At 38.4% G+C, this 27,954-nt stretch overlaps 1 protein-coding gene across 4 annotated transcripts in view; it reads left to right on the forward strand.

The window, feature by feature from the left end:
- Window positions 1-142: 142 nt before the first annotated feature.
- MBD5 (methyl-CpG binding domain protein 5) overlaps window positions 143-27,954 on the forward strand; it is a 105,687-nt gene continuing 77,875 nt past the window's right edge. For all 4 annotated transcript variants that reach the window (XM_079992971.1, XM_079992970.1, XM_079992969.1 and 1 more), the window contains exon 1: window positions 143-702. The gene's annotated coding sequence lies outside the window, so the exon portion shown is untranslated. The remainder of the gene's footprint in view (window positions 703-27,954) is intronic.

A 27,954-nucleotide genomic window follows, 5' to 3' on the forward strand; every position in this document is an offset into this window, starting at 1 on the left:
CCGCAATTTCCGGTCTCCCCTCTTTTTTTTCCCCCCCTCCCCCTCCCCTTTTCTCCTCCCACCTTCGCGGAATCCTTTTCCGGGTTCGCTTGCGGCGCGCGGCATTGTGGGAGGCAACCTTTTTTCCCTCCCCCCCTCCTTCAACCCAGCAAGCTCCCTTGGGGCGCATGCGCAGTGACAGCCTCCCATCTTTCTCTCAGCCAGAACCAGAGCCTCAGCAGCAGCGGCAGCAGCTGATGATGAAGAAGAGAGGGAAGGGGGGGAGATTGGGGAACCTTTTATTTATATTGTTAAAGGGACAGAGCACTAATTCCACCTTGAATTGGTTTGCGGGGAGGGCTCGGCCTGAGGAGATTTGAGTTTCTCCCCCACCCGCAGCCTAGCTAGAGGATCCCAGAGAGAGACAGTGAGAGAAGGAGAGTTTCTTCCCCCGCTTCGGCCGTCAGAGGAGAGAGAGAGAAGAGAGCTAAAGCCTCTTAGCAACACAGTCCCCCCTCTCCTCCTCTTACTACTATTGCTGCTGCTGCTTTTTGGCCCTGGCTGGGGACACCTCACCACACACACAGCAGGAGCAGCAGCAGAAGCCAGCTCTCCCCCCCCCCCTCATCCCCCTGCTCTCCCCTCCTCCCCCTTTATTACCCTTTGTGTGTGTCTCTCTCTCCACTGCTCCAGGAAAGGAAATAAAAGTGGGGGGCAGCTAAGGTAAGCCTATCTGGGTATGGGAGAAGGAGGTAAGGCGAGCAACGCCTGCTCCTACTCCACAATTTCACTCTGAGGCAAGCAGATCTGGATTGCTGGTGGGAGGGGGGTTGTTTCTCTCTCTCTTTTTACTTTTGACTATAAGAAGCGGTTTGATTGTTTCCTGGTTGGTTATATTTGGGTTTGGGGGTTTGCTTGGGTTGGGGTTTTTTTTTTGAGAGAGATGCAGAGTGAAAGGTATCAGCATTGTGTTCTGATCTTGGCCAGTACTGTAGAGGATATTTGTATATTATAATTTGCTCACTCGTTGGGTAAAGGAAAATGCCACATTCCATGCTCTTGTCTAGTGTTTATTTATTCCTTCCTACGTAATCAAGTGTCATTGATTTTTGTTTTATTGCTTTGGTTTTTTTTGTTCCACGTTGATGCTTTGCTTCTGGGCATATACAAAAAGTCTTCCAATCTGCTGTTCTTATATAGTATATGTGGGGATATCTATATCTAAATATAGATATATAACTACTTACTGTTGGTAGTGGTCTTGGGAACTTTCTGCTATGTAGAGAGACAGATGTTGACTCAAAGGGTGACTTGGAAAAGGCTTTTCCCTGAAGTGTCTACATAGTATTTGAATTTTTTGTATTTAAGATTGGCAGTATGAAATAGAAGCACCTGATTGTGTATAGTTAATTTGTTTAGGTTATGTCACTTTTGAGATCCTGACTTTGCAAAGGGTTTTATACTTGCTTATAATAATAACTAACACATCTATTTAGCATGTTTGTGATCCATGAAATGATGCAGGTTTGAATAACATTACATGAAGTAAATATTAATGCCATTGTCAGTGTCACCTGTTTCTGCTGAGACCTCTCATTTGTTTTTATTAAGGACTTAAGAATCAAACTTTCCATTTTACCTGATCATAAAAATTAAAGCCAATCCTATATATATTTACTTATTTATAAATCCCATTGATCTGGAGTAAAACTTTGCTGTAAGGGTGCAATTTGCCCAGTTTAAATTCTATTTAGTACTTTGCAAAAGTGGAATAGAAGCTTGGAAAATATGGTGATTATTGCAAGTCACATTTGGTACAGCTTTGGCAGCTCTGTTGTGGAGTTATTGTCTTTGTGTTTTTATTCTGAAATAGTTTAAAGTAGGAGGATATTTACTAAAGCTGCAATGTGTGTTTGAACTGTGAAATGTGCACAGATGGCCTATGCATTTCAATAGGCCCAGGGAATCTGACCAAAGTGACATGCAGTTTGATATGTGATGCTTCTCTACTATTTGAAGTCAGCAAGTGATTCTGGCCTTCTGAATACTTTCTCTGATAACATGATTTGTTGGCAAAAAGTACCTTTTCTAATCTTAATGGCAACATAAAACTCTGTACTTTTGATCAGGTCAGATGTCTGGTGAAAAACAAATGTGGAAAGTCGGTGGAAAAGCTTCAGCTGTAACTCTGAAGGACAGCTTGCCTTCAGTATTCAGAGTGCTAAGCAAGATAACTTTCTGTTGAAGAGGGGGGAAGTATTTTATATGGATACATGTGAAGTAGTGATCCATTTATATAGATACTGGTTTTTTAAAACACAATTTTAATCTTATTAAAAGCTGGGCACTTTAATTTAGTTCTGGAACAGCCTATGGGTTTTAATTGTTCTGTTTTTTTCTGTTATGGTACATCACACCCATAGAGAAACCTGAGTTTGGTTCACTTTAACTTCAGGTACTGTGCTGTCTTAAGGTTTGTTGGTATCCAAATTGGACTGTGGAACATTATTAACATAAATATGGAATTATTTTCATTTCTTTACTGATGGAATAATTGTAAGTGTTGATAAATAATATGATACAGCTTTGATTATTTATTCATTAATAACGTATGTTTTTAGTGCAGTAATCTGAATCCCTTCAGTGAACTATCATAACACTTTCAGTTCTAAGCATACTTTGAATTCACAGGAACTTTTTTTTCATTAGACTTCATTCAAAGTGAATAGATTTATGATCATAACCTGATTCTCTAATTCTGTGTATGTATACATGAGAATTGGCCTCTTTGAGTGTTGCAAAACCTACTCTGAAGTAAACACTCATAGAATCAGGCTTTCATAGACTTTTACAAACAATTATACATATTTAACATTATTTGCGCTGTTAGGAAAACTAAATAGTAGACTTCAGCATATGCCTAGGCCTTTGCCAAGCCCAACCATTACTAATTTCAAAACTTACTATTCATTATTTTTATTTCAGATATAAAATAATCTTCAAATTAAACCCAATCACAAAACCCACCAAAAAACAAACTAGTACTGATTTAATTTAATTTAGCTATATGTTTCTTTGAGATAGTAAAATAGAGAGGAATTTTTTTGTAGGCGGATCCTTGAATCTGAGTCTTAGAACTGGAGTATGTGTAGAGGCAAGAAAGTGAGTATATATAGGGACCATAACTCAGTTACACAGCACATTCATTGCATGAAAAGGTTTATAGGTTCAATCCCTGGCATATTCAGGTAGAGCTGGGAAACAATATAAGCTATTATACATTTGTGTATTATACATCTGTTTGGGGAAGAAATTGGCTTGTTCAAGACCTTTTGAAGAAAACATATGGGGGGCATGAACAGAGTGAACTTGGTAACAATCTAAAGTAGCACAGGAAAATCTGCCTGGTTTTATCGTTAAAATTTCGTAAGGAACTCCTCATTAACACATCTTCATAAGGCCTTTGAAATGTTTATTGGAGATCACTTTGGTTATAGTCCTTAAACCATACAACACAGATTAATTTGTCATGAATAGGACTTCGTAGGAAACATATTTTGAAAATAGTATCTGTAATTCTTAAAATGCATCTATACTAAGATTTCTTACGGCTGGGAAAGCTATGGTAAAGTCTCGGGCCAGTTGAATCAAAGCATCTCTCCCATCTCGTCCAAATACTTGATCAGTTGAATCCTATATATATTTACTCAGAAGTAAGATCCATTTACATTTGTAAGTTTCAATAAACATGGATAGGAACTTGCTGTTCGGATTATATGCACATTCTGTACGCACATTCTAGGTTATGTGTTGTAAAAATAATGTTTCAGCTTTTAAATGTCAGTTATAAAGCTATGAACCAGCTCAGCCTTGTTCTTTAAACACTGGTATTTGCACTGGTTTTGCTGGTGGTTCATTCCACCTGTTGTTCGTGCAACTGCAGCAAACATTGAGAGTGGGCCAAAGCTATTTTGCTTGTGAAAAAAAATTTTTTTTCTTGGCCAATCCAGTGAGGAGAGGTCCGTCCTGATAGGCATTGTGTAGCTAAATTCTCCAGTGCCGCTTTAAAGTTCAAACGCCTTGAGTGCTTAGAGTTTCTAAAGCTTATTAGGGGTTTTTTGGCTGCTTAGTTGTTCCCCTAGATTATACTCTATGATAGTTTGAACATTATTTTGTCAGTCATACTATGAAATCTTGCTAGTAGCCTTTAGGAAACAGTATAATAATAATAATAATAATAATAATAATAATAATAATAATTATTATTATTATTATTAATAATAATAATTTATTTATAGCCCACTCATCTGGTATTGTTAAAGAACACAGGAAGCTGGCTTCTACAGAGTCAGACCATTGCCCCATCTAGCTTAGTATTGCCCACATTGTCCAGGGTTTCAGACAGCTCTATCTGGAGATGCTGGGGTTTAAATCTTGGACCATGAGCACGCGAATTAGATGCTCTACCACTGAACTATGGTTCTTCCCCCAAGACGTTTGATAGGATTGCTTGAACAACACCAACGTTTCTACTGCCACTGTTGATGTTGTGAAGTCTCATGTATAGCCATATTATTGATACATTTTCATCTCCAGTTGATCTTTTTGTTACTGTATAAACTTTCAGGAATCCTTCACCAAGGCTGCAGTCTGATTAGGAGCAATTATTAGCAGTAAACCTTGTCAGTTTCCTTTGTGTAGTTGCACTCCTTGAGCATGATCACTGCTTTTTTTCCTTTTTTAAAAACATAGAAATAGTTGTTTGCATCAGCTGACAGTGTCAATCAATCATTACATCAAGTATGACTTACTTTTCAAAACTTTGTTAAATATAACATTTATCCTTTAAATTTTATTTTTATATAGTGCTGGATGGGCATTCTCTAGCTATTGGAATAAATGCTGAAACATTTAGGTACACCTAAGCTTTTTCTGGATGTCTCCTTCATGGAAACTAGGAACCAGAAAATTAATACTTACCTGAGAAGAGGGCTTCCTATCCCCATTCTGTCCTGCCTTTAGCTAGGATGCAAAATGCAAGCAGCACTGTCTCCTCAATCTCATATTTTGATGTTATTCCTATTCACTGTCAAGTACCCCTTATAGTATTCAGGACCAGGGATTTACTAACCAGAATCAAGCTTGTATAGCTGTACTTTCTTTTTTTGATATTACCGTGCTCCAGAAGATATTCCCACTTTGCCTACAACAGTATCTGTGTTGAGTATTTCTATAACTCTTTTTCTCAACTTGTCAGGTCTTTAGTGTTAGCAACCTTAGTAGCTCTTGTGTTTTCGGGCTATTAATCCCCACCCCAATATTCTAAAGAGCTCCTTTGGCTATATCAGTCTTCGATGCAGAATGGCATTAAATTTGACACATGGCTTCTAACGTTCTTTTCTTCTGGAAGGCTGCACACCAAACCTTTTCCAATTGCCTCACAAGGGTAGATTGTATATGTGGATATGTTTCCTAGAGCACACTGAACTTTGGGCACTATGGTGACATTCCAGGTGCAAAATTATATGTGTGTTCTCTTCAGTTTTAATCTGTTTTAATTACCAAGCTCAAGATTGTGATGAGGTTCAGGGTACTTATTTTGGTTTTCACAGATGTTCTCGGATGTCTTCAGTGGTGCTGTGGCTACTCTTCAGAGAGCCCATTGATGGACACAGATTAGGTGGCTACTATCCCTGAAAGCAACCTGTATCCAGCAGAGTAGTCAGGCTCTGCTGCAATCTATTATTGCATCATTCAGTAATTAGGCATACTAAGTATGGATCTCTTTGCCTTCTCAGAGAACCATCAACTTGCAAGGGTCTTCACAAGATATCTGGGCTAGAGGAACAGAAGCTCAAAACTTTTGTATGCCTCCCCCCCCCCCCATTCTAAGAGCCTATGGAGGTAGTAGTTGTGGCTTTTCTGGCATTGCAACTCTGGTTCTCTAGAATTCTAGTGCAGCAAGTGCCATGACATCTTCCTTGTTCTGTTTCACTGAAGCATTTATTTTTCTGAATCGTGGCTTGCTAAAGCTAAGGAAAAGATAATAGTACAAAGTGAAATGAAGAATGTTATTTAAATATACCAAATGAGCAAGGTAGATTTTAGGATATACAGGTGTGGTGGTAGAAAGCTGGAAGTCAGCAGACTGAAGAATGTAATTTGGCTTTGCGGGGCAAAAAATGCTAGAAGAGTGAGAAGAAGGAGTGGAAATAGTTGCTAAGTGGTAGCAAAATAATGCAAACATTTTGATGTCAATAAGAAAAATTTAGATAGAACATGAGAAGACAAGGACACAATTATTAAAATTCCCAGAAATTTTGAAGCCAGGTAGAACTATATACATAGTTTGTCATTAAACCTAAACTTTACTGCTTTACCAATGGGAAATGTATCATTTATAATTCAGGTAGAATAGAAAACTGTACTATTTAGCATTTATATTAAATTAAAATCCAGTAATAACCTTGGTTTTGTACAAACAAAATTATGAATTTACTTATTTGTAGTCCACTTCTTTTTGTGGGTCTTAGTCAGAATTGTTGTTGTTGTTGTTTAGTCGTTCAGTCGTGTCCGACTCTTCGTGACCCCATGGACCACTGTGTGCCAGAATTATCATTGTCTAATTATGTAGATCAGCCTTTCCCAACCAATCATTCCAACTATCCTGATAACTGATATTGTGGGCTTCTGAACATTGGAGTTGTAGAACAAAAGGATGCAAAGAGCGCCAGGTTGGAGAAGGCTACTTTAGACCATCTTTCATAAAAACATCTTTGAAAGTATTTCACTTATTCTAAGAGGGGGAAATCAAAGACGTTTCTTCAGTGCTCATCAGCATATTGAAAAAAGCTAGGAACCCCATTTTTCCTTAATTTTTTTCTAGTACTCTCTCTGCCATTTAACATCTCTTGAAAGTGAGAATAGAAAACAGATGGAAAATTGTCGTTGTTAATGGAATTAGTTAGTTCGTTAGTATACCACCCTCCATCTGAAGATTATAGGGTGGTTCACAGCATAAAAATATGAAATGGAAGCACAAAATGAAAAATGAACAAAAAGAAAAACAAACCAATAACCCCACCTTCCACAAACATATTTAAAAGGCCATGGATGTTTAATCAACCAAAGGGCTGGTTATAGAGAACGTTTTCACCTGGTGCCTAAAGATATGTAATGAAGGTGCCAGGCAACCCTCCCTAAGAAGTGCATTCCACAAAGGGGAGCCACCACAGAAAATGCCGCTCTTGTGTTGCCACGCTCCAGACCTCTGATGGAGGAGAGACACAAATAATGTCCTCAGGTGAAGAGATGTGGTCCTTGAGGTACTGCAGTTCTGAGCCGTTTATGGAACAAATTAGATGAAGTCTAGAATTTGCAATCATTTTGAGAGGTGATGAAGGACAAGTAAAGACTGTAGAGCAGGCATGGCCAAACTTGGCCCTCCAGCTGTTTTGGGACTACGATTCCCATCATCCCTGACCACTGGTCCTGTTAGCTAGGTATGATGGGAGTTGTAGTCCCAAAACAGCTGGAATGCCAAGTTTGGCCATGCCTGCTCTAGTCAATAATCAATATAGAACTCCCATAATTCTATAATGGGCATACCATTATATCAGATAAAAACCTACTCTCTGAGTCATTCTCTGAGTCTGGATCCTTATGTACCCAGAAAAAAAAGAGGAAAATGTCAACAGGCCTGGGAAACCCCCAAAGTTTGTAGAATTAAAAAGAAGGAAGAAAAAGGAGTAAAACCCTAAAGGGGAACCCTCCAAAATAAAGTAAGGACTGAGCAGGGTTAGTGGGCATGGAATATTGATGTTCCAACCTTTTGAAAGAATCAATTGGGTGGAAAGGAGTATCCTGGTTCTACAATACACAGGTTATACTAGCATATTATAATGGTTGTCTTCCATGTGTCTAATCCTATAGTCCAAAATAAAAATCAGGACATCCAAATCTGGACACCTGTGAAGCCTAAAGAGGGGAAAGGTAAACTTACCTTATCCTTGCATAAAAATATCAGCGTTCAGGATACTAATAGCTGGTGGGGGCCAAGGAATGTGAATGTACCCTGTTCTTGGATTTACAGAAGGATATCCGTGGTAACATAGTAAAGTTTATGAAACAAGCAAGAGACCAGCTCAAAAAATTGAAGTGCTCTTTTACCACTAAAAGGATTTAGAAGGAGTGCACTCTGATCCTTTAAGTAGTGTTGTGTAGCATGTCCTTCCCCAAATAAAGCACTCCCTCCCCAAATCATTCACAAGAGATTCTTACTCTTTTTAAAGAGCTATTGGAAAAAGTGCCATCATTTTTCTGATAGTGAATTCGCAATAATTATGTGCTTTGCAAATAGGTACTTCTTTCAGTTCTTCCTCAGCTCACTACCAATATATTTAATTTGATAACTGCTAGTAGTGGTATTATTAGGGGAGAAAGGGAAAGTTGCTTCATCTAGCCATGCTTCATGCAGTTAAATTTTTAGAAACTTCAGTCACAAAATCAATGTGTGATGAAACCTCTGAAATGTCATTTTGTAAGCTAAAAAGCCTCACATATTTTTGCCTTTTCTTTAGGCTCATCAAGTCCTTCATTTTACAATGCTGTTTCTTTTTCAGTTCTGCCACATTCTTTTTAGAATGGGGCAACCAGAACTAAGCAGTATTGCAAAGTGCATAGCAACATCATAAATAAATATGGCATTATGTAGTTGCCGCATTATAGCCTATCTCTTTCCTAATAATTCCTTGCACATAACCTGTGATTTTCATTTCCACATTACTGTGGGTTAATCCCCCCCCCCCCTGCAGAGAGCCATCTTCCACAATCCCAAGATCTTTCCTGGGCAGCCACAGCCTGAAATATGAGCCCCTTTTAAAAACATGTCAAATTTTTGTTGTTTACTTAATCTGCCACCAAACCCTTTGCTCATTTACAGTTTATCAACGGAAAATGGGATTCATTTGAAGAAGCATGGTATCAATATATTTTGTTAAGTGAGAGACTATGGTATGCATGTTACATACAAAAGTTTACAACTTAAAAATAACATCACAAACTTCCAAATAGTTGTGTGTTTTGATTCATTTCACCAGATATATTTCCAAATAAGTACTCATTTGAAATATTAGAACTTGCAAAGTATAAACTATTGTCACTTTTAAATTCAACAGTTGTTAATGAATGTTTGTTGGCTGGCTTCGCTCACTGACCCTATATAGACAAATACAAGATTGTGGCATTAATTTGCTTGGGAGTTGCTTCGATGTTAGTCCTGGTGATGGTTGGTAAAGTAAATTTGTATGAAATTTGTGATATACGATTCAGAAAGTCCTATTAAAATATACACTTTAAACCAGGCATAGGCAAACTCTGCCCTCCACTCGTTTTGGGACTACAACTCCCATCATCCCTAGCTAACAAGAGCAGTTGTCAGGGATGATGGGAATTGTAGTCCCAAAACATCTGGCAGGCCGAGTTTGCTTATGCCCACTTTAAACTAAGGTAGCCAGCTATTGCTACCAATTCCCTGTTTCAGGGAACACATCACCTGGTGTGTTGAGTATCTTGTTAGAGCTCAGTAGGTTGTCATTTAGCTTCTCTAACCACCAGTGCACAGGCAAGTACACAGGTATTTCAACTGGATGTCCTCCTTCATTCCTCCCATTCTGCTTGGTGCTACATTGGTTAAGGAGGGCTGGTTAGGTGGGCATATGGGAGGTGGGTGCAGACTGAGCATTTCCCCACCCCTGGCAGAGGCATGGCTGATAGGGAAAAATCGAGCTCTGTTGAGTTCCATGGGGATCCTCCCAGGTGGTTAGTGCTCCTGGAATGCAGGCACACCCAGCCTAAGCCTAGAATCTTTTGACATTTCCTCAATATAATTTTGCAAATCATAAATGTGCAGTATATATGGATTCTGTGCAATGGATTAATAAGGATTCCTTCAGTGTAGCACTTTTGTTGCAGGAATGCTGCAGTGATATCACATTTTCCCAGCATTCAAATCAGAATATTTTGTGTCTGGGAAACAACTCTGCTTGCCTGAAGAGCGCTTTGATTGCTATAGAATATGGTCATGTGAGTGTCACAGTACCTTGGGTTATAGTAGCTGTGTCAACACTTGCAGATAAGTAACTACATTATTTTACGGTATTTTGTTAAAAATTTAAAGCCTCTGTGTTCTTTCAGTGCGTAGCTGTAACATGGAAACCTTTAAAACAGCAAAAAGACATGATGCATGACAAGGCTGCATGCACAAACACATAGGCATCTGCAAGTGTGCTTGAAAGATGCCAAGCTCATCTTCCAAGCACACCTGCAAGTGTCTATGTAGATAGGTTAAATCTCCCCTTGGACTTCCAATGGGCTTTTAAATAGATTGTTTATAGCACTCCTGAAAACTCATCTCTCTTGGCTTTGCTCATCCACATTGTCCATTGCTGCATCTTGTGGTAGTACATTCCATGGTTTGTTAACTATGCACTGTCTGAAGATATACTTCCTTTTGTCGTTCTTGAATATCCCTCCATTTATTGTATGACTTGGGTTCTAATATTATGAAAGGAGAAAAATAATCAACTTTCTGCACACCATGAATTGTTTTATACACCTCTGACATGTGTGTGTTCCCACCCCGTTCACCTTTTTTCAAAACTAAAAAGCCTCTAGTGTTGAAACCTTTCTTCATAGGAGTGTCCACAGCTCCTTGAATATTTTTGTTTCTTTTTCCTGCATATTGACCAAGTCTACAGTATCCTATTTGAGATGCTGTTATCAGAAATACATTATGATATAGGTAGCTTTATTTTTGATACCTTTCCTAATGATCTCTAATATGGAATTTTCTGTTTTCACACTAGGTGGATGTTTTAATTTAGTTGTGCATCACAATCCTAAAGTCTCTCTTTTTAACACTTCGACCATATTTGTCATTTTACTGCCCATTCACCCATCTTGGAGAGATTCTTGTGAAGTTTTTTGCTTTAACTACCAGGATAGGTCATGTTATCAGAAAAAGTCACTGCTCATCCCTAACTCCAGATAATTTTAAGAACAAGTTAACAAGCGCAAGTCTGAATACAGATGCTTATGGAACCCCACATTTTTTATCCCTCCCTTGTGAGAACTTTTCATTACTCCTGCTCTCTGTCTGTTCAGTCTGACCCTGTGGTAATGAATAATCAGAGGGAAAGAGGGAAGTTTTATGTGCGGGATAATGTATGGTGTCCAACACCATTGCTTTGTGAACAAAATAATATTCCTCTTGCAGAAGAACCTCTTCTAACGAGCATATATCATTTCAATAATGGAAGCTCCCTGGTAACTCTACTGGATGTTGCCCTAACTTAAATAAGTTAGGTAAATGTATTCCGACTTTTCTAATGTATAACAAACTTAGAAGTTCCGAAGTTTTAAATCACCATGCCATTGATATGAATTGTAATTAATCTGTCTGAGATTTTTGGAAACTACCATATCAAATACCTCCTCAAACTGCATTTTAAAACCACTTACATTTTTACTGACGCAGCTATCTGAGTAAAGCTACTTTTGGCTTGGAGTAAAATTGCAACTTCAGATTGAGAGTTTTCCTTTTATTCTTAAGAAGTGAAAAACAATCCCAGGTGGCAAAAGCAGAGCAGCTGTCAACAAGCTGTGCAAATGCTCTTGCTAGATAAAATGGATGCATTGGTAGAATTTAGGTGCATTAATTTTGTCACACATCTTTATCAAATAATAATGGACTAGTGATTTAGAGAACAGACAAGGATAATAGAGTGGGAAAGAGGATGCTTCTGACTAATTCATAGTAGAAAAGACCCATAGAAATCAATGGAGATACACTAGATTAAGTGTATATGCTTGAACTAGGGTTGCCAGATTAAAAAAAGTAAAAAACCAGAACACCCCAAATGTTGTTGGCTTTTTTTTTTTTTTAGGAGGATCCCAAAATAGTGCCTAAGATCCAGGACAAAGCACTGGGAAAATCTGGACATATGACAGCCTTACTTGAACTTACATTTAAATTAAAAAGTAACTTTTGCACACAAATAAGTAACTTCATTGTTGCCAGTGAGATCCAATACTTAATTCGTTCCGGAGGTCCATTCTTAACCTGAAACTGTTCTTAACCTGAAGCACAACATTAGCTAACGGGGCCTCCTGCGTCGCCCACTGCATGATTTCTGTTCTCATCCTGAAGCAAAGTTCTTAACCCGAGGTACTATGTCTGGATTAGCGGAGTCTGTAACCTGAAGCATATGTAACCTGAAGCGTATGTAACCCGAGGTACCACTGTACATGCCTTTCGACAACATTTTGATTGGAAGTAAAAAATAGAGACCTGGTAACATGACTCCCTGATTAGAAACTAAAGCTGTAAGTCAGAAGACTATATCTTGTCTTCTCCTTCCCCAATGTCTGCTATTTTTCTCTTTTGGAGTGATGGGGAAGAATATTGCCATTCTAACAGAGAGTCTGAGACTGTGTTAGGTTTGTAATATTTTGTGGATTAGGTGTTCATACTTAACTGACCTTTCTTGGCCAATGATTTATGAATTTCTGCTTAAATTTAAACTGCTTATCTTATAAACAGTAGAGCTGGATACACAAGCTTTTCTGATGAATTCATAAAATATCAAAACGTCAACAAATAGGATTTTTTCTTGCTCATAAGTTTGGAGTTTGGTAAAAAGGTATTGTTTGGAGTTTGGTAAAAAGGTATTGTTGAATTGTAAGTGGAATGTATGTAGCCTTAAGTGGCACACAAACAAAAGGGACTTCATATATATTACTGGCTTGATGACTGTCTCCATAGTAATTCTATTTACACTTGAGCTCAATGGGACTTACTTCTGTGTTGACACACATAGGATTGTGCTTCTCAGTATGTTTGTGTCCTAACTCCTTCCTCCTGAACATTTAAAGACAGTTCACATGTGTTCATTGATTCCAAGAATATTGTCACAGTCAAATACAAACGGAACCCATGCAATACGCTATACAGTTGCCAGTTTTTAGTGTTAAATATTTACCATGAAATTGTGAACTACATTTTTTAATTGAGCATGAAAGGAATACTTCCTATTGAAAGCTGCTTTATTCATGAAACTTGTGCACAAAAATAAATAAACATCAAGCAACATCCCATGAGCAGTGTCTTTTACAAGCTGTTTGCACTACTGGCTGTGGTTGTGCATTTAACATGTGCTGGTTCTTGTGTGTACTTGTGGAAATATTCAGATATTTAATTTAGTACTGGGTACTAGTTAGAAACACATTTTAAAAGTATTTGTTCTAACAGAAGGTCCCTGGGGCTGCATGTGGTGTTCCTGTGTACACTCTGAATTTTCAGGCCCACATTTGAACCACACCCTCTCACAGAGCACAAATTGGCCCCTGAACAACCATCTAGAGCTGTGATCCTAATTTGACCTGCAAGGCTGTTTTTGCAACCTTTACTACACCTGATGTCATATATGATGTGAAGTGTGGGCTAAATAAAGACCTGGCTTTCTGCCAAAAAGCTGGATTTGCCCAGTGCCTCTAGAGGGATGTTCAATGTGAGAAAGTGGCTTAAAGCCAGAAGGATTTATTGTGTCCATTCATGGGCAGAAACTCCATCAGATGCTCACGAGTTTCCCTGATTACCATCCAATGTTTCTTCATTTGTTTTTAAAGAAAAGTTTTATATTTACTTTCAGAGGTTTTTTGTTCAAGCCACCATTTTTCTGCATTCATTGAAAATAACCTTTGTTTTAAAACTTGTCCTTCAGAAACATGAAATGGGATCAAAATGTTATTTTAGCAAAGGTTAGTCATTTATATTAGTATGCTCTCTTTCAAAGTATTCCTTTCCAGATTTTGTGCTAGAAGTGTTATTGTTGAAGGATTTCTTGGCCATATTAGAAATTATAATCTAGTTAAAAGTTCTGTTTATACTTCCCATGTCTGTTCTGCTCTATATTAAAATGCAGGGCAAAGCCAGACATTTAACTGTTTATAACATTCAGACCTCAATTAGAGCTGCAGTATTTAGCTTATGAAATAGGAAAAAATATTCATGCCAGTAATTATAAAAATGATAATGGTAGAACAATTCTACAAAAGCTATAACTTCTTCCACAAATTTATGAAACTTTTTTCTTTATTTTTTAGCACACTCTTTACTTAACTACAATAAAAACTCCTTGGCAGTTATTTGCACTGAAATTTAAGTTCTGATTATTAGAGGTTTCTTTTATTTTGGACCAAGACATTGAGAGTGTTCTCTATATAAGAATTACGGCTGTATCCTCTATTCTCTATGAGAAAGGTCAATTTAACACAATGAGGCTTGCTTTATTTAACAAAATTTGTATACCACTTGTTTGTAACAAAACTTCTATTTACAGTATTCACTGTAAATATTAAAATCAATAAAAACAGTTGAAAACAAGTAATTAATTTTTAATTAAGAGCAGCAGCAAAGGTTAAAAGAAATTAAAACATGTATGCATCTACCTGTCTAGATAAGCTTACTTTTGAGTAGGTGTGTATAGGATGACAAGTGTATTGTCCTTCCTCCCCACCCAGCTAACTGCACTTTGTTTTTTTATATCTCAACCAGGGCAAGCTGTGGTAAGTGTTAACTATGCTGTTTGAATCAAGCCAGCTCAACTGTGGTTAATGCTCCTGGCTTGTTTTAAATGACGCGTAGTTTAAAAGTAACCACAGTTTGCAGTTCAGATATCATGCGAAATCTTTTTTTAAAAATATATGAAAGCAGAAGCTCTTTATTTGCATCGGGAGAGCATACAAGCCCATGGTTTAGGCACATAAACTTAATTGTAGTTTAAAATTATGTGCAAACCAGGCCATTTTGTTTCAGAATGACACATAATTGCTGGAATACATCATAGTACAGTATAAGTTGGCTGAAAGCGAAACCGCTGCAGGTAGATAAACATGGACAGTGTTCGAAACCCCCATTGTTTTAGGCACATTTTGTGACAAGGAATTTCATTAGTGCAAGCAGTTTCTGAGCTCTGGGCGTAGTACTGCGCCTAAGATTTCAGATTAAAACTGCAGAGTGGAAGGAAAGGAGGACCTTTTTCTGCCTCCCCTCTTCCAGCTACTCTCTGAAGACCAGAGAAGAGACCCTCTTAAGAAAATTAGAGGAGTGGGCAGGGGAAGGACTAGACTCTGTGAAAAATGAACATAATAGTTTAGCTGCAGTTTTCATTTTCAGCTTTTCATCCTTGTTATTGAAAAAGCGTGCTTAGACATTCCTAGAAAAAAATCTAAACTGCAGTTTGTCATTTTTCCACAAACGTCTGCATATTTGATTGTCTTAAATAATATATTTGTTTGATCAACCTTAAACATTGGTGTAGTACTGAGGATTTAATAATATTGAATGTTGATATCCATTGTTTTGAAAAGCACATATACCCCAGTTATGTGGTCTATGCTTGTCCTAGGTTCTTCAGATTGTTTTATATTTTGATTAATCTGTTTGCAAAGTTATGCCCCAGTAGTTACTTGTTCTGCAATAGGAGGAATAAAATGGTAATGCCAATTCCTAGTTTTCAAAGTTATTTCTGTGACAGGTGTGAGACACCAAAGGTGCTCACTGTGGAGACATAATCTTCCCACAGGATATTTTGTGTGTGTGTGGAAACAAATTCCTATCCCCCATAAGGCTAAGGCAGTGATGGAATGGTCCATTGGCGGCCCTTTAGTCAAGGTCCAATTGCCTCTTTAGGTTTTCTGAAGCTTGCTAAGTTGGTTTAAAAAACAACCCAGAAAAACATCCCTTATAGAAAGGCACCTTTCTGTAGAATGTCCCTAGTAGTCCAGAAAATAGTTATGGCTTGAAGGAGAAAGAATATGAGGAAGGATCCAGGTGAGGATGGCTGCTAGCTAAAGCTTAGGTTAATGAAAAAAGAAGACAACCTCCACTGGCCATTACAGAATGGTGTAATTTGGAAAAGAGTGGCATGGATCAGCCACCTGGAAATGTCCCCCAAGCATTGTGGGATGTGTTGGCTTCATACGTCTTAAGTGAGACAAGTTAGGGAAGATTGTGCAAACCGGACTTGTATAGTTTGGAATGTATACACATGCATTTCAGTACCTTTAACTATTAATGAGATGTAGTAGTGAAACAGGCATAAGCCTGCTTTCCTACCATGCACACAGGATGCTAATTGTGTACGTCAATTCATTGTGGTCTCCAGTTTGTTCTCTTTGGCAAACATTAACTGTAGCCCACTTAAAGACCCCGTTTTGCATATCTTAACATACACATACAATGAAAATACAGCCTAGTTTTACTGTTCTCTAGTAAGATGACTTGCGCCTTCAGATAATGTGAAGTTAGACATTTTCAGTTCTGTGAGATAATAAACTAATTAAGGTTAAAATAAGCACATGTATGTGGTTTTATATTTTATTAAGACTATGGATGCATTCAGACAACATATGTTTTTATACTGTGCAGTAGCATTTGCGGCCGTTGTATATGGTGGGAATCCTATAGAGTTCTACTATCCTAGAAAGTAATGTGCCTCATTCTCACAAATTATCACATGTTAGCCACTGAGTCATATCCCTCACCCAAGTGTTGTGACTGGAGTGTGGGGGGAGCTGAGTCATCTGAATATACCCTTCAAAGCTCACAATGGATTATCACCTTGTTTGACTTCAAACATGAACAATGCATCTGTGCTTGCAACTGTGATGTACTGTTTCTGGCACAGTGTAATTTTTTATCACATAGCTATTGCTAATATTCACTGCTTATTTCCTGTTGCTAATATTATATTCATCTTTTTGTATTATATTGTAAGCTTCTTTTGAGAGCTACTTGGGCTAATAATGTAAAAAATAGCAGGGTGGATAGAGGGTAGATAGTTGGAAAATTTGTAATAGACCAGCAAGACTTTCTGACTCCCACTTGCTTAGCATTATTAATAACAAACAGTCTTTCATCCAATAAATTAGGCTGTTAGAATTCCTGATCTGTGGGAACTCGAAAGTAGTCTTCTGCAGATAATCCTGATTTTGGGGCTAATGGCACACAATAGGCAACTGCAGCCTTAGAAGCGTGATCCTGTGCACCTTTACACAATAGGAAGCTGAACTGTGTTATTTGACTCTTACTCACAAGTAGGCACAATAGTTTGCAGCCTTGAGATCTCTTGGTTTTATCTCTCCTTACCAGGTGTCTCACAATGCAGATAATTCTACACATATTAAGAGCATTCAGGCTGTTGAAAAGGAATGAGGTATTCACTTCAAAGGTGTGTGTGGTGCCATGATGCATTAAGGGGGGGGGGGCACAAAACAGTGGGAGGGGGAAAGGAGATGGGGAAGAACAGCAGTTGTGTAGCAAACAAAGAACACTGTTTGAAGAGCCCAAGTTTGTCTGTCCGACTTCATGACCTCTAGTTCCTTGGTGTGCATACACAAACAGGAAGGGCCAACACAATGGATGTCAGACTATCCACCTTCAGCAACTACTGCAGCTAGGTTTGAGGGTTGGATAAAACACCTTGCTACCCCTTCCCCTCCTCATATGGTCTTTTCACACCCAGTAGTCTTCTGTACCTCCATCTGGAATAGATTTAGAAGGAAGAGCGTGCATGTGACAAGTCAATGCGGATTGCTCTGCCGCTGGTGGGGGAAGGAGGCTGGAAACTCACAACAACATACAGTGCAAGCTGCATGTGGCAACATACAGCAACAGAGCCACTGCTGTTCCCACCATTCACCACAGGACATGTCATGCACCAGCAGCATGAAGCACAGTTTGGGAACCCCTGCTCTAGCAAATAGTGAAGTAGATTCCACAAGGCTGCCCATTCCTGGAGCATATTTCTCTGGAAGCTAGCAAGATCAAAGGATAATATGCAGCTCATGTGGTATTTCTGGGTATTGCACCTTATCAGGAGTTGGGGTGGGGGTATCATATTTTTGCTGCATGGACAGATCAGAAGTTCTGTTCATAGAAGAACCCTCATCCATGGTCACAATCCTCATTCTGTGAATAGAAGCTCCTGTTTGTTGCATTTCAAGAAACAAAAAAGCTGGATATCGCCCACCAAATACAGTACAGAAAAACAAACTCAAAATCTATGTTGTCTACATAAAAGTAGAATTTGTGGGTTTTGTGCAGAATCAGCTCCTCAAATGCCCATTGGGACAAGTTATGGACAAAGGGCAATGCATATAATCAAATGTAGCACAAAATACTTTATAGAATTTATAGTTAATAAATGTTAATGTGTGCTATTTTACATAGCATCAAAGCTCTACATGGGGTGACTGAGCTGTGGGCCTCCTGATGCTCCTCCAGTTCACATCAGCTGAGCCAGGATGACTTCTATCCAGGAATTAAAGGAGCTGTAGTTCTGCAGCATTTGGAGGAGCACAGGTTCCCCAGCAATCCATAACTGCGATTAAGCGTATTTCAGTGTTTATAACAAATATCATGTACTTTCATTAAAAAAAACCTAGAGTGCATGTGAGCAACTTGATTCAAATTATTGTTTCTCTTTTATTTAAATTTGTCTACTTTATTACTTATCTTTGTTTTGTTGTTAAATTGGTTTTTTTTAAATAGGTAACCAATTAATACTCTTATGTCACGTAATACTTACCTATTGAGTGCTCCAAATTTTGCATTGCGTCCCCCTTCCCAAAGCCTGACTTTTACGTTTCCTTTTATGCTGTGCATTATGCTGGTTTTAATTGGCTTTTTGTTAGGCTTTCTGCTTAGTGATTAATTTTTTTGACTTTAAAATTGTTTTTTATTGTAAATTGTATTTTGTATTATCTGTGTAAACTGCCTAGAGAGGTTTGTTGGATGGGTGATAAATAAATGTAAAAATGATGTTAATAACATATAGGTGGGGGAAGCTGAGGCTGTTTGCAATTTTATTTGCTAATCATAAATAATTGGGAGTTAACAACCCTTGCTTACTAGTAGTTCCCATATATAATATTTGTGCCACGGACTCACAATAAATAATTTTAACACCTTGAAACTTGATATTTTTCTGGTGCTCAGTAGTAGTAGTAGTAAGTTTCAAATAATTTCCCCCCTTCTCTTGCTGTTCTGTCCCATACGTCTATAGTGCTGCACCTGTTTTACCAGATGACAAATATGACCTGTCTAACTGTTCTCAAAGCATCCTCTGGAAGCAACTTTTTGGAAAGAGTGGAGTGCTACTAAACTACATTTAACTGATAGATGTTGTGAAGAAAAGAAAGAAAAATCACTTTGTAAAAGAGTTTATAGAGTGTTGAATCCTTTTTTTCCAAAACACATTGGTCCTAAAGTTTAATATTTTAATTCCTCTTCTTGTCTCTGATACAGTAGAACTTCTGTCAGAACTAAGCTATGGATTTTTTTTATGTTGTCCTTTAAGTATGTTTTAGTTGGTGCTTTTTACATTTATATTGTATTGCTTATTTTTGTTTGGATCTTTTTGGAAACAGATTGTTTATGAAAAGTGATGCATAAACACCCTAAATAAATTAATAAGCAAACTGATTGCCTTCCACTTGTCCCACCTTATTTCTCTCTCTCCAATTCTAAAAAATATGTAAAAGTCAAGTATTAGCCATCACAGCTAATTCCTCTCTGTTTCTCACCTTTGATAAACATAGCATCACTGTTGCATCAGTCATGAGTTGCCATGCGTCTCACCCCTCACCAATACTACTTGTCAGAAGACAGTACACACCACATGCTAACTGCCATGAGCAGTATTCTGATTGACCAGAAGTGGGATTACACAGCCACTGAGAAATGCCGGAGTCATATGCTAAGTACCACTTGGTGATAGGATGAAAGGAGAAAACAAGAGCGTTTAGCTCAGTTTGAGGGGTGAGGTCATGCTTATCAGAAAGGGAAAGAACTTTCACCCTGGTGGTTGGATTTGTGCACTGCTAGGTTGAAGCCCCTGGCTAGCAGGATAATTCCTTCTTTCAGCAACTACCGTATTTTTCGCTCTATAGGACGCACCGGACCATAGGACGCAACTTGTTTTAGAGGGGGGAGAACGGGGGGGGGGAATTCTCCCCCTCTCTGCGCAGCACCCCTTCAACGAAGTGGTAGGAGAAACAGAGCCCCTTCCATTTCTCCTCCCACTTCGCTGAAGGGGCGCTGCGTAGAGAGGGAAAACTGTGCAGCGCCTCTCCAGCGAAGCGAAGCCTGGAGAGCAAGAGGGATCGGTGCGCACCGACCCCTCTCGCTCTCCAGGCTTCAGGCGGCTATCCGCAAGCCTTCGGAGCACAGCGGGAACTCCTGCTGCACTCTGAAGCCTTGCGGATAGCTGCCTGAAGCCTCCAGAGCGCAGCGGGAACTTCGCTCCATAAGACGCACACACATTTCCCCTTAATTTTTGAAGGGGGAAAAGTGCGTCTTATAGAGCAAAAAATACATTAGGTTCTGACTACCAAAATAACATTCTGCCTAGTGGGGGATGTGGCAGATTTAGTACAGTCATTGAAGTCCCAAACAGATAGTCAGGTGGATCCCCATTAGGGTAGAAATCTATTGTGCATTTTCATTCTGTGTTGTGCCAGTAAAAACTCCATAGTAACTCCTCCACCACCTTTCCTTGGGGTCTAGTGAGTAATGATATTTGAATATGGTGCATAACAAAAGATGCCTGAATTCCCCACTGCATTCCAAGTTGGGGGAAGAGAGGGATGTCCTTCCTATTGTAGCTGGGGTGTCCTGGGGCCCCAGATAACCTGCTTTCTGGTGTAAAGGTGATGCAGCATCTTTCTATTAAATTTATGCTACTTTACTTTATATAAAATTAGTTTCTATGGTGTAGGTTTTTCAGTTCTTCATCAGTAACCTCAGAAAGATCAATTTCAGATAGCTCGGTTGCTAGTGACATTAGGGAGCATGGGAATCTATTAGGAGATTTACCTAGATGTATTGTTGCCAATCATCATCACTCCTCCAGCTCTTCCATGTTCAGTTGCCCTACCACGATCTGCTCTCCTAAATAACTTCTCTACCCATTTGCCCTTTTATTCATGAAACTCTTTCCTAGAAGACCTGTGTGGTAATGCTGCCTTTTCCACCTTCAAATTCCTCAAACTTATCTTCTCCATTAATTCTTTGGCTTAATCACTTAGTCCTCATCCCCCAACTAAAACAAAGCCAAATGAGACACGGCGGCACTTGTGCACATTCATCACATGCAATCTCTTCCTCTGTTATCCTACGGACACTGTTGTAATTTTAGTTTATAAGCTATTTGAAGCCGGAACCTGTGTCATTTGTATATGCCGCTCTGTAACATGTATTGCACATTGATATATATATATTTCTTTCTTATATTATCACTTTCTCCATTTTGCATAAGACTTTTGATAGCCTTACTCTAACTTATTCTAGCACTTTTCTGTACTCTCACTGCATTACAGTCCTTCTTGCTATCCCCAAAATCAGCTTTGTTACTCCCAACTTAGAATAGGGACAGATTTGGTACTGGTTTTCCCCAAGACAATCCACTTTTCCCCTCCCCATTCTTTAGGCTAAGCACATTGACATTCACAATAAGTTTCTGGGGGGAAATGTTCAACCTTTTCCTAGATGTTCAGAGCCTTTATATTCAATACTGATCTATCCTTTCAAGGGCAAAATGTGAGTTTTTATTCCTTAGATTGATGTTTTTGCAGAAGAAGCAGTTGGAAGCAAAAGTTACTTTCTATGTAGATCTGAAATTATACTGACATATGTTAAAAAGAGAAAGTGCAAAGTTAAACATGTTGCATGTCATCATTTCAGAGAAATGGAATAAATCAATTGTGTGCTGTAAGAAGTTAAATTGAAGTTTATTTACACAACCTAATACGTCTATGGTTGTTTCTGAGGACTTTATTATTCAAGATTGTAAACCTCAAAACGGCACCTATGTTTAAAGATGTGGAATCCACTGACTAGCCATACTGTTTATGCTTGTTGTCTTTGTTGAATTCTGAATCCAACATAAAGGCTGAAATCCAAGAAAAAGAACTGCTGGCATAGCTGGATTCTCACTGGTTGCTTTTGCCATACTGGTTACCTCAACTGAAGAGGCAAATCACAATTCTGTTGAAAATTGCAATTTGGCTTTTTTGGCAAGAAAAATGATGAAAGCAAGTAAAGTAAGGCAGCAAACAAAATTCCAGCTCTGCTTATTTGGTTCTTTCTGCTTGCATATATTTTTTCCTTCATTTGGAACATAGCCTATTTTATTATTCATGTCAGGTATGACAACCTGTTCAGTGCTGCGTTATCTAGAATTATTTGATCCCCCCCAAAAAAAAGTCTTGAGGCATGTGCACCAAACAGGTGTGGTAGCATTTTTGCCCCCTTCTGCAAAAATGCATCAAAAATCCACATTCCATGTTTTCTGTAGGGAAAAAAGAGTGCTTTCTACATTGTATGCTGGGTGTTTTTTAGGGAACACCAGTGGTAGCTTGCTGCCTCCTTCTGCAAGCCCACCCCTTCCTTTCTTCCTTTCTCTCTTTCTTCTCTATGGAGGAAAGAAGTCAGAAGCTAAATTGAATATTTTTTAAAATACTAATATTTCAAAATAATTTTTCCCATTCTTAGAATTCTAACAAGAGCTCATGTGCTGTGCAAAATGCAGAGTCACTTTCTTTTTCTCTGATGGGTTATATATAGGATTGGAAATATAAAGTCGGTGACCTGTAGCTCAATACATCTTGCATAAGAATGAGAAACCCACCGTAGGTGATTTGTCACAGGCAACTGTGAAGTCCCACTTGGACCCATTTGTGGTAGGCTGGATATAGCACAGAAAACCTTCTGTTTCCTAATCCTGGTCTGTGTGTCAACATTTGCCAAAGCATCAGTCTCAAACTGGTCATAGATGGGGTCTAAGTTAATAGTTATTTGAAGCTATTACTATTAAGAATGTTGTCACTGAAGCTGTGTTAATTTTATCCAGAGAACTAGAAGTAAATTACAGTGTAATATCACAGGTATTGTAAAAGACTTAATAAAAAATTAAGGGTTCAATGCCGGACACTTCCTCTTTTGTTGTCATCGCTGATAGTGCTCACAGGGTTATATTAACATTGGTGTATCAAATAAAATTTTGGGAAAGTGTCACATAAGTAAAAAGTTTAATAGAACCTGCTTGTCTTAGATGTAGTGTGTTGCAACCTTGTAAATAAAACCACAAAAACTACCAGCCTGCCAAAACAACATATGGATTACATTGAAGTAAGTTTCATTTTATTCACTGAGACTACGCAGTGAGTGGAATGGCTATAGCTCAGTGATGGAGCTTCTTCATTTTATGCAGAAGGTACCAGGTTAAATCCTTGGAATCACCATTGTCTGAAACCCTGGAGATTCGCTTCATACAGTAATGAGCTAGGTGGTTCAGTGTCTAACTTGGTATAAGGTAGCTCCCTCTATTCCACCAGCAGATCACCAGCAGCTGCTTTTGCTGCCATGGAGGTCACTTGAGGGAAAGGAAGGAAGGATGGGAGACTTGAGTTGGGCACAGGACCTGATTCCGGTAGACCACATCAAACTTTATTTTTGCTGAAGGGCACAGGTCCGAAGGTTCTCTGGTGACAGTTGTTTTCCAGAGTTGCTAAAATTTATTTGCTGAATTCTCTTTGATTGATATGGAACTTTTAGCAAATGATGGCATACTACTATGAGTACTTTGGCTTGAGTTAGGAGCTGCCAGCAAGCACATAAATCAAATAGTTATTTCTATGTGTTTCTATAGTGTAGGGTAGAATGCGCCCTAGTTCTTGCATCAAGCCTTATTAGTGGTATGATGTCTTGAGGCTTGCTGATGAGATTAGGTATTGAAAAAGCCTACCTTCCATGCACCCCTACCTACAATATAATGTCACGGTTTGGTGTGCATAGGGCATTATGTGGATACAGCAAAAGCTGGAATCAGCATAGCATAGCGTATTTATGCAGCTCTAATGCACCATCAAATCTAATGTGCACCCTAATTTTCACAACGTAATTTGGCCAAAAAAGGTGTGGATTACATTAAAGTAAATATGGTATTGTCCAATTAAAGAATTATATGTGCCAGAATAGGCTATAATTTTTATTATCAACTTCTACTTTCAATGTTTCTGCAGACTGCTTCTTCTGCTTTATGTTTATTTTGGCAGCATATCAATCAGTCTGCCTTACAAAATCTATTACTAATATTTCAGTTCAGAGACATTTGCAGGGCAGCAGTCTTGAGCAACTTCCAGGGCTCATCACCAACCAGAGGCATCAAAATGATGCTTGGGTCTGCCTTTGTTGAGCCTCATGTGCAGTTCAAAGAGCTAGTCAGTTGTAGTGTCTTTGTCCCATTATGACTTCAGGATGCTGGACCAGATAGGTCATTGGTATGATCCAGCATGTTCTTCCTTTGATATTCGAAAGAGTCAGCGCATCTAATAGTCAGCAAGTGGTGTGTGACACAACAGTGCAGCCGGCCTTTTAAAACCCAGGCATGCCAAAACAGCTAGTTAGGAGAAGCATTGCGCTACCCAGCAAATGGAATCGGTGGCCAGGTCAGTTTGCTAGCTTAGAAGGCTGTTTGATAACAATAACTTATCCACTCACAGTAGTCTTCCAGGAGCACCAGCATGGTCCCATATCCCCTGCAACAATGTGTAGGCATAAATGTTTTTACTACTACCACCAGAGGAGAACAGGAAGGAAGCAAAACACTGACCAGTTCTGCTCTACAGAAGCAGTTCCTTTGCTGCTGCCCCCACTCACAAGCAGGACAAAATACCCTGTTTTTTTACATGTGGGAGAGAACTTGGCAGAATTTGGATACTCTTTCCCAACTTCATGATTCTGGCTTTTTATCTCAGTCAATTTAGATTAGACAATAATTTCTCAGTTTAGATATAACGGGCTTCTGGCTTAAAGTAGCCAGGAATGGATTGTCAAACCAGTGCGTGATGGGGGGAGACAAGGGAAGCAAATGCAAACCCGATACTTATTCCTGGCTTCATAAACCTTGATTTATAAAGCCAGGAAATATAATTTGAACTGGTGCAGATTTAGTATCTGTGTAAATTGTTGCATGTGAAAACAGGACACTCATAACAATTTGGAGCTGTTCCTATTGACATATTTCACAGTTCTTAAGTATTTATCATTAAAAAAAAATGATAATATAATGAGTCACTATGGCATTCTCTTTTATTTAGTAGTATTAAATTTAATTACACTGTGGTGCTTTGCCTCAACCGTATTGGCTACAATATATACTTAGACCCTTTTAGGATTTTGGAGGAAAGTTGCTTTTTATAGCAGAATGTCTTGAGCTGCTCTAGAACATGGTAACATTTGTGTCTGATAATTTCACACCTGTGGCCTAAGGTGACTCTTTCTCTAGTCAAGATAAGACTAATTGAAACATTATAAGTTAGTTTGTAATTTTATGGTTGCCATTACATGGTAGGCAACCAATATTGAGAAAGCAATATAAAATCCTTATACTCATTCAGAGCCATGCAGAAGTTTTTGAACGAACGCAGGCAGTTAATTAGGCATTTGAGCAGAAATTTACATTTTTCTAATGAAAACAGAACACAATCCATTCATCTATGGTTATTAAGCCATGAATAGCCCAGAAATGTGTGGAATTAGAAATGCCAAAAATGGTTTCACTTTTGGCGGCTTGATGAATTCTTTTAAGCAGATGAAAATGAGAAAGATAGGAGGGAGAAGAGAGTCTCATGTATATGTCTGTTGTGATGTATCTCGCCATCTTTGTCTTTTTGCTGTGGCTTGTTTCCGATGTTTGTAAAAGCAATGAGGCATACCCTCATTTTTGCAAATAAGATCATTATTCATGTAATGACATAGAAGTATAGCACCTTAAACTTCAGGATGGTAGAGTCCAATAGAGCCAGACTTTGAGATTTGGTGGCTGGGAGTCTATGTAGATTATCCAGAATACATGCTACACAACGTTAGTCCTGTTAGTCCTCAGATCTGACCTATTGAACGTAATGAAAATCTTGGCCATTTCGTGTATTGCCTTTCTTACATGTAAATGTGTTAAGGCATGCCTACATATTGAAGTTGTAAAAGTGGCAAGCACGGGCGTGCGAATCCTTGTATCATTTGGGTACTACCCACTAGGAAGCCCTGATGGGCTGTAGCTCCCAATCAGCTATACTTGATGACTTGGTTTGTCACTATGTGATTTGTGAAGTGGTCATCATATATTCAGACTTCATAGTATTAAAATGTCTAATACTTAAATCTGCATTAGCTCCATTATTTTTATTTTTTACAGGGTGGATTTGATTTAAAACAAATCAATTTAAATCACTAGTCAGTAAGACTTGATTTAAATCATTTTTTTACAGAAAGGCTCATTCTTGCTTATTTACAACCAGACGAAGGTTTCATTCATATCAAAAATTACTGATTTGGTTATACTATTAGAAATACATAGACAGATAATTATGAAATTATTGTGAGGTTTAATAAGTTAACTGTTTATATTTGGACAACTTTTCTGCTGTACTTTATTGTAAGGAGAAAATATCACTTCCTTAATAACAATTTAAACAATTTATTTAACTAAAACAATAACATCACCTCGGTGGTACCACGGGTTACATACGCTTCAGGTTACAGGCGCTTCAGGTTACAGACTCCACTAACCCAGAAATAGTGCTTCAGGTTAAGAACTTTGCTTCAGGATGAGAACAGAAATCGTGCTCCGGCGGCGCGGCAGTACCGGGGGGCCCCATTAGCTAAAGTGGTGCTTCAGGTTAAGAACAATTTCAGGTTAAGAACGGACCTCCGGAACGAATTAAGTACTTAACCTGAGGTACCACTGTATAGCATATGTATCCATGTTTGTAAACTAATGTGGTTAAATGATTTAAAAAAAAAACCAAACTTAGACTGAGTTTTAGCACACATTAAAAACTTAAAACAAATCCTTATTTCCTGATGAATAGCCTTTGGACTATAATGTAACTTAAGTAGAAAACTATCTTTAGAAAGATTTTCCCTCCAAAAGCTTTTTATTTTAAAAATCCAATTTAAATCCCAAAAAATCTGATTTAAATTTTAAAAATCTGATTTTTTTAAAAAAACACACATTGATTTTTATCCACCCTGGTTTTTTATACATGAGCGGTGGCTGTAGCACCTGGGAAACTGCTTGCCAGGTCTACCTAGCAAGATCATGAGAAGAGATAAGGTAACGGGAACGCTGCTCTCCAGTGACTACTGTACATATTTGTCACTGGGAAGAGAAATTTCTCCATTCTTCTGGATGTTAATGCAAGCAGAGGGGGGTGGCTTACATGTGTTCCTCATTAAGACTATAATCTGTGAATTGGTCTTTAGGAGCTGCCACATCTAGCCTTGTGCTGTAAATTGTACAATGTCATTGCTAAAGAACGATTAAATATCGACCAAAGCACACCCTGACATCCAATAATTCATAGAAGTTGTAGCTAAATGATGGCATATACAAATTATATGTGAACAATTTGGCTCATGATGTATAATGATAAGAATTGGTAGATTTATGTGCTGTCACAGTAATGTCTTTGTACTGTTGTCCTTGCTTCTGCACTTATGCTTATTCTTGCTATTCCCCAAAAAGCTACATAGAAGTTGCTCTTAAAAATGTTCTGGACTTCTCTTAGACTAGGGGGAAAAAATCAGAATAGGTTTAGCTCTATTGACTTAAGTGTTAAAGCTTTGCAAATAGGATCAGAGGGTCTGGCTATTCATATTCCACCAATCTGTCTTGACATCAAAGTGTTGTAGAAGCAAATATGAGCTTGGTGATTTTATGTTTCACAATCAATCTACAAATCTTTGTATTTCATTCCCAAGGGGGTATTCATCCCATACACTCTGAAAACAAACTACATCCTACTTTTTTTCCTCTTTCAGGAGTTTCCTCTTTGGCTGTTATAGGCTAA

The sequence above is a fragment of the Podarcis cretensis genome (genome assembly GCF_951804945.1).
Source record: "Podarcis cretensis genome assembly, chromosome: 1".
Taxonomy (NCBI): domain Eukaryota; kingdom Metazoa; phylum Chordata; class Lepidosauria; order Squamata; family Lacertidae; genus Podarcis; species Podarcis cretensis.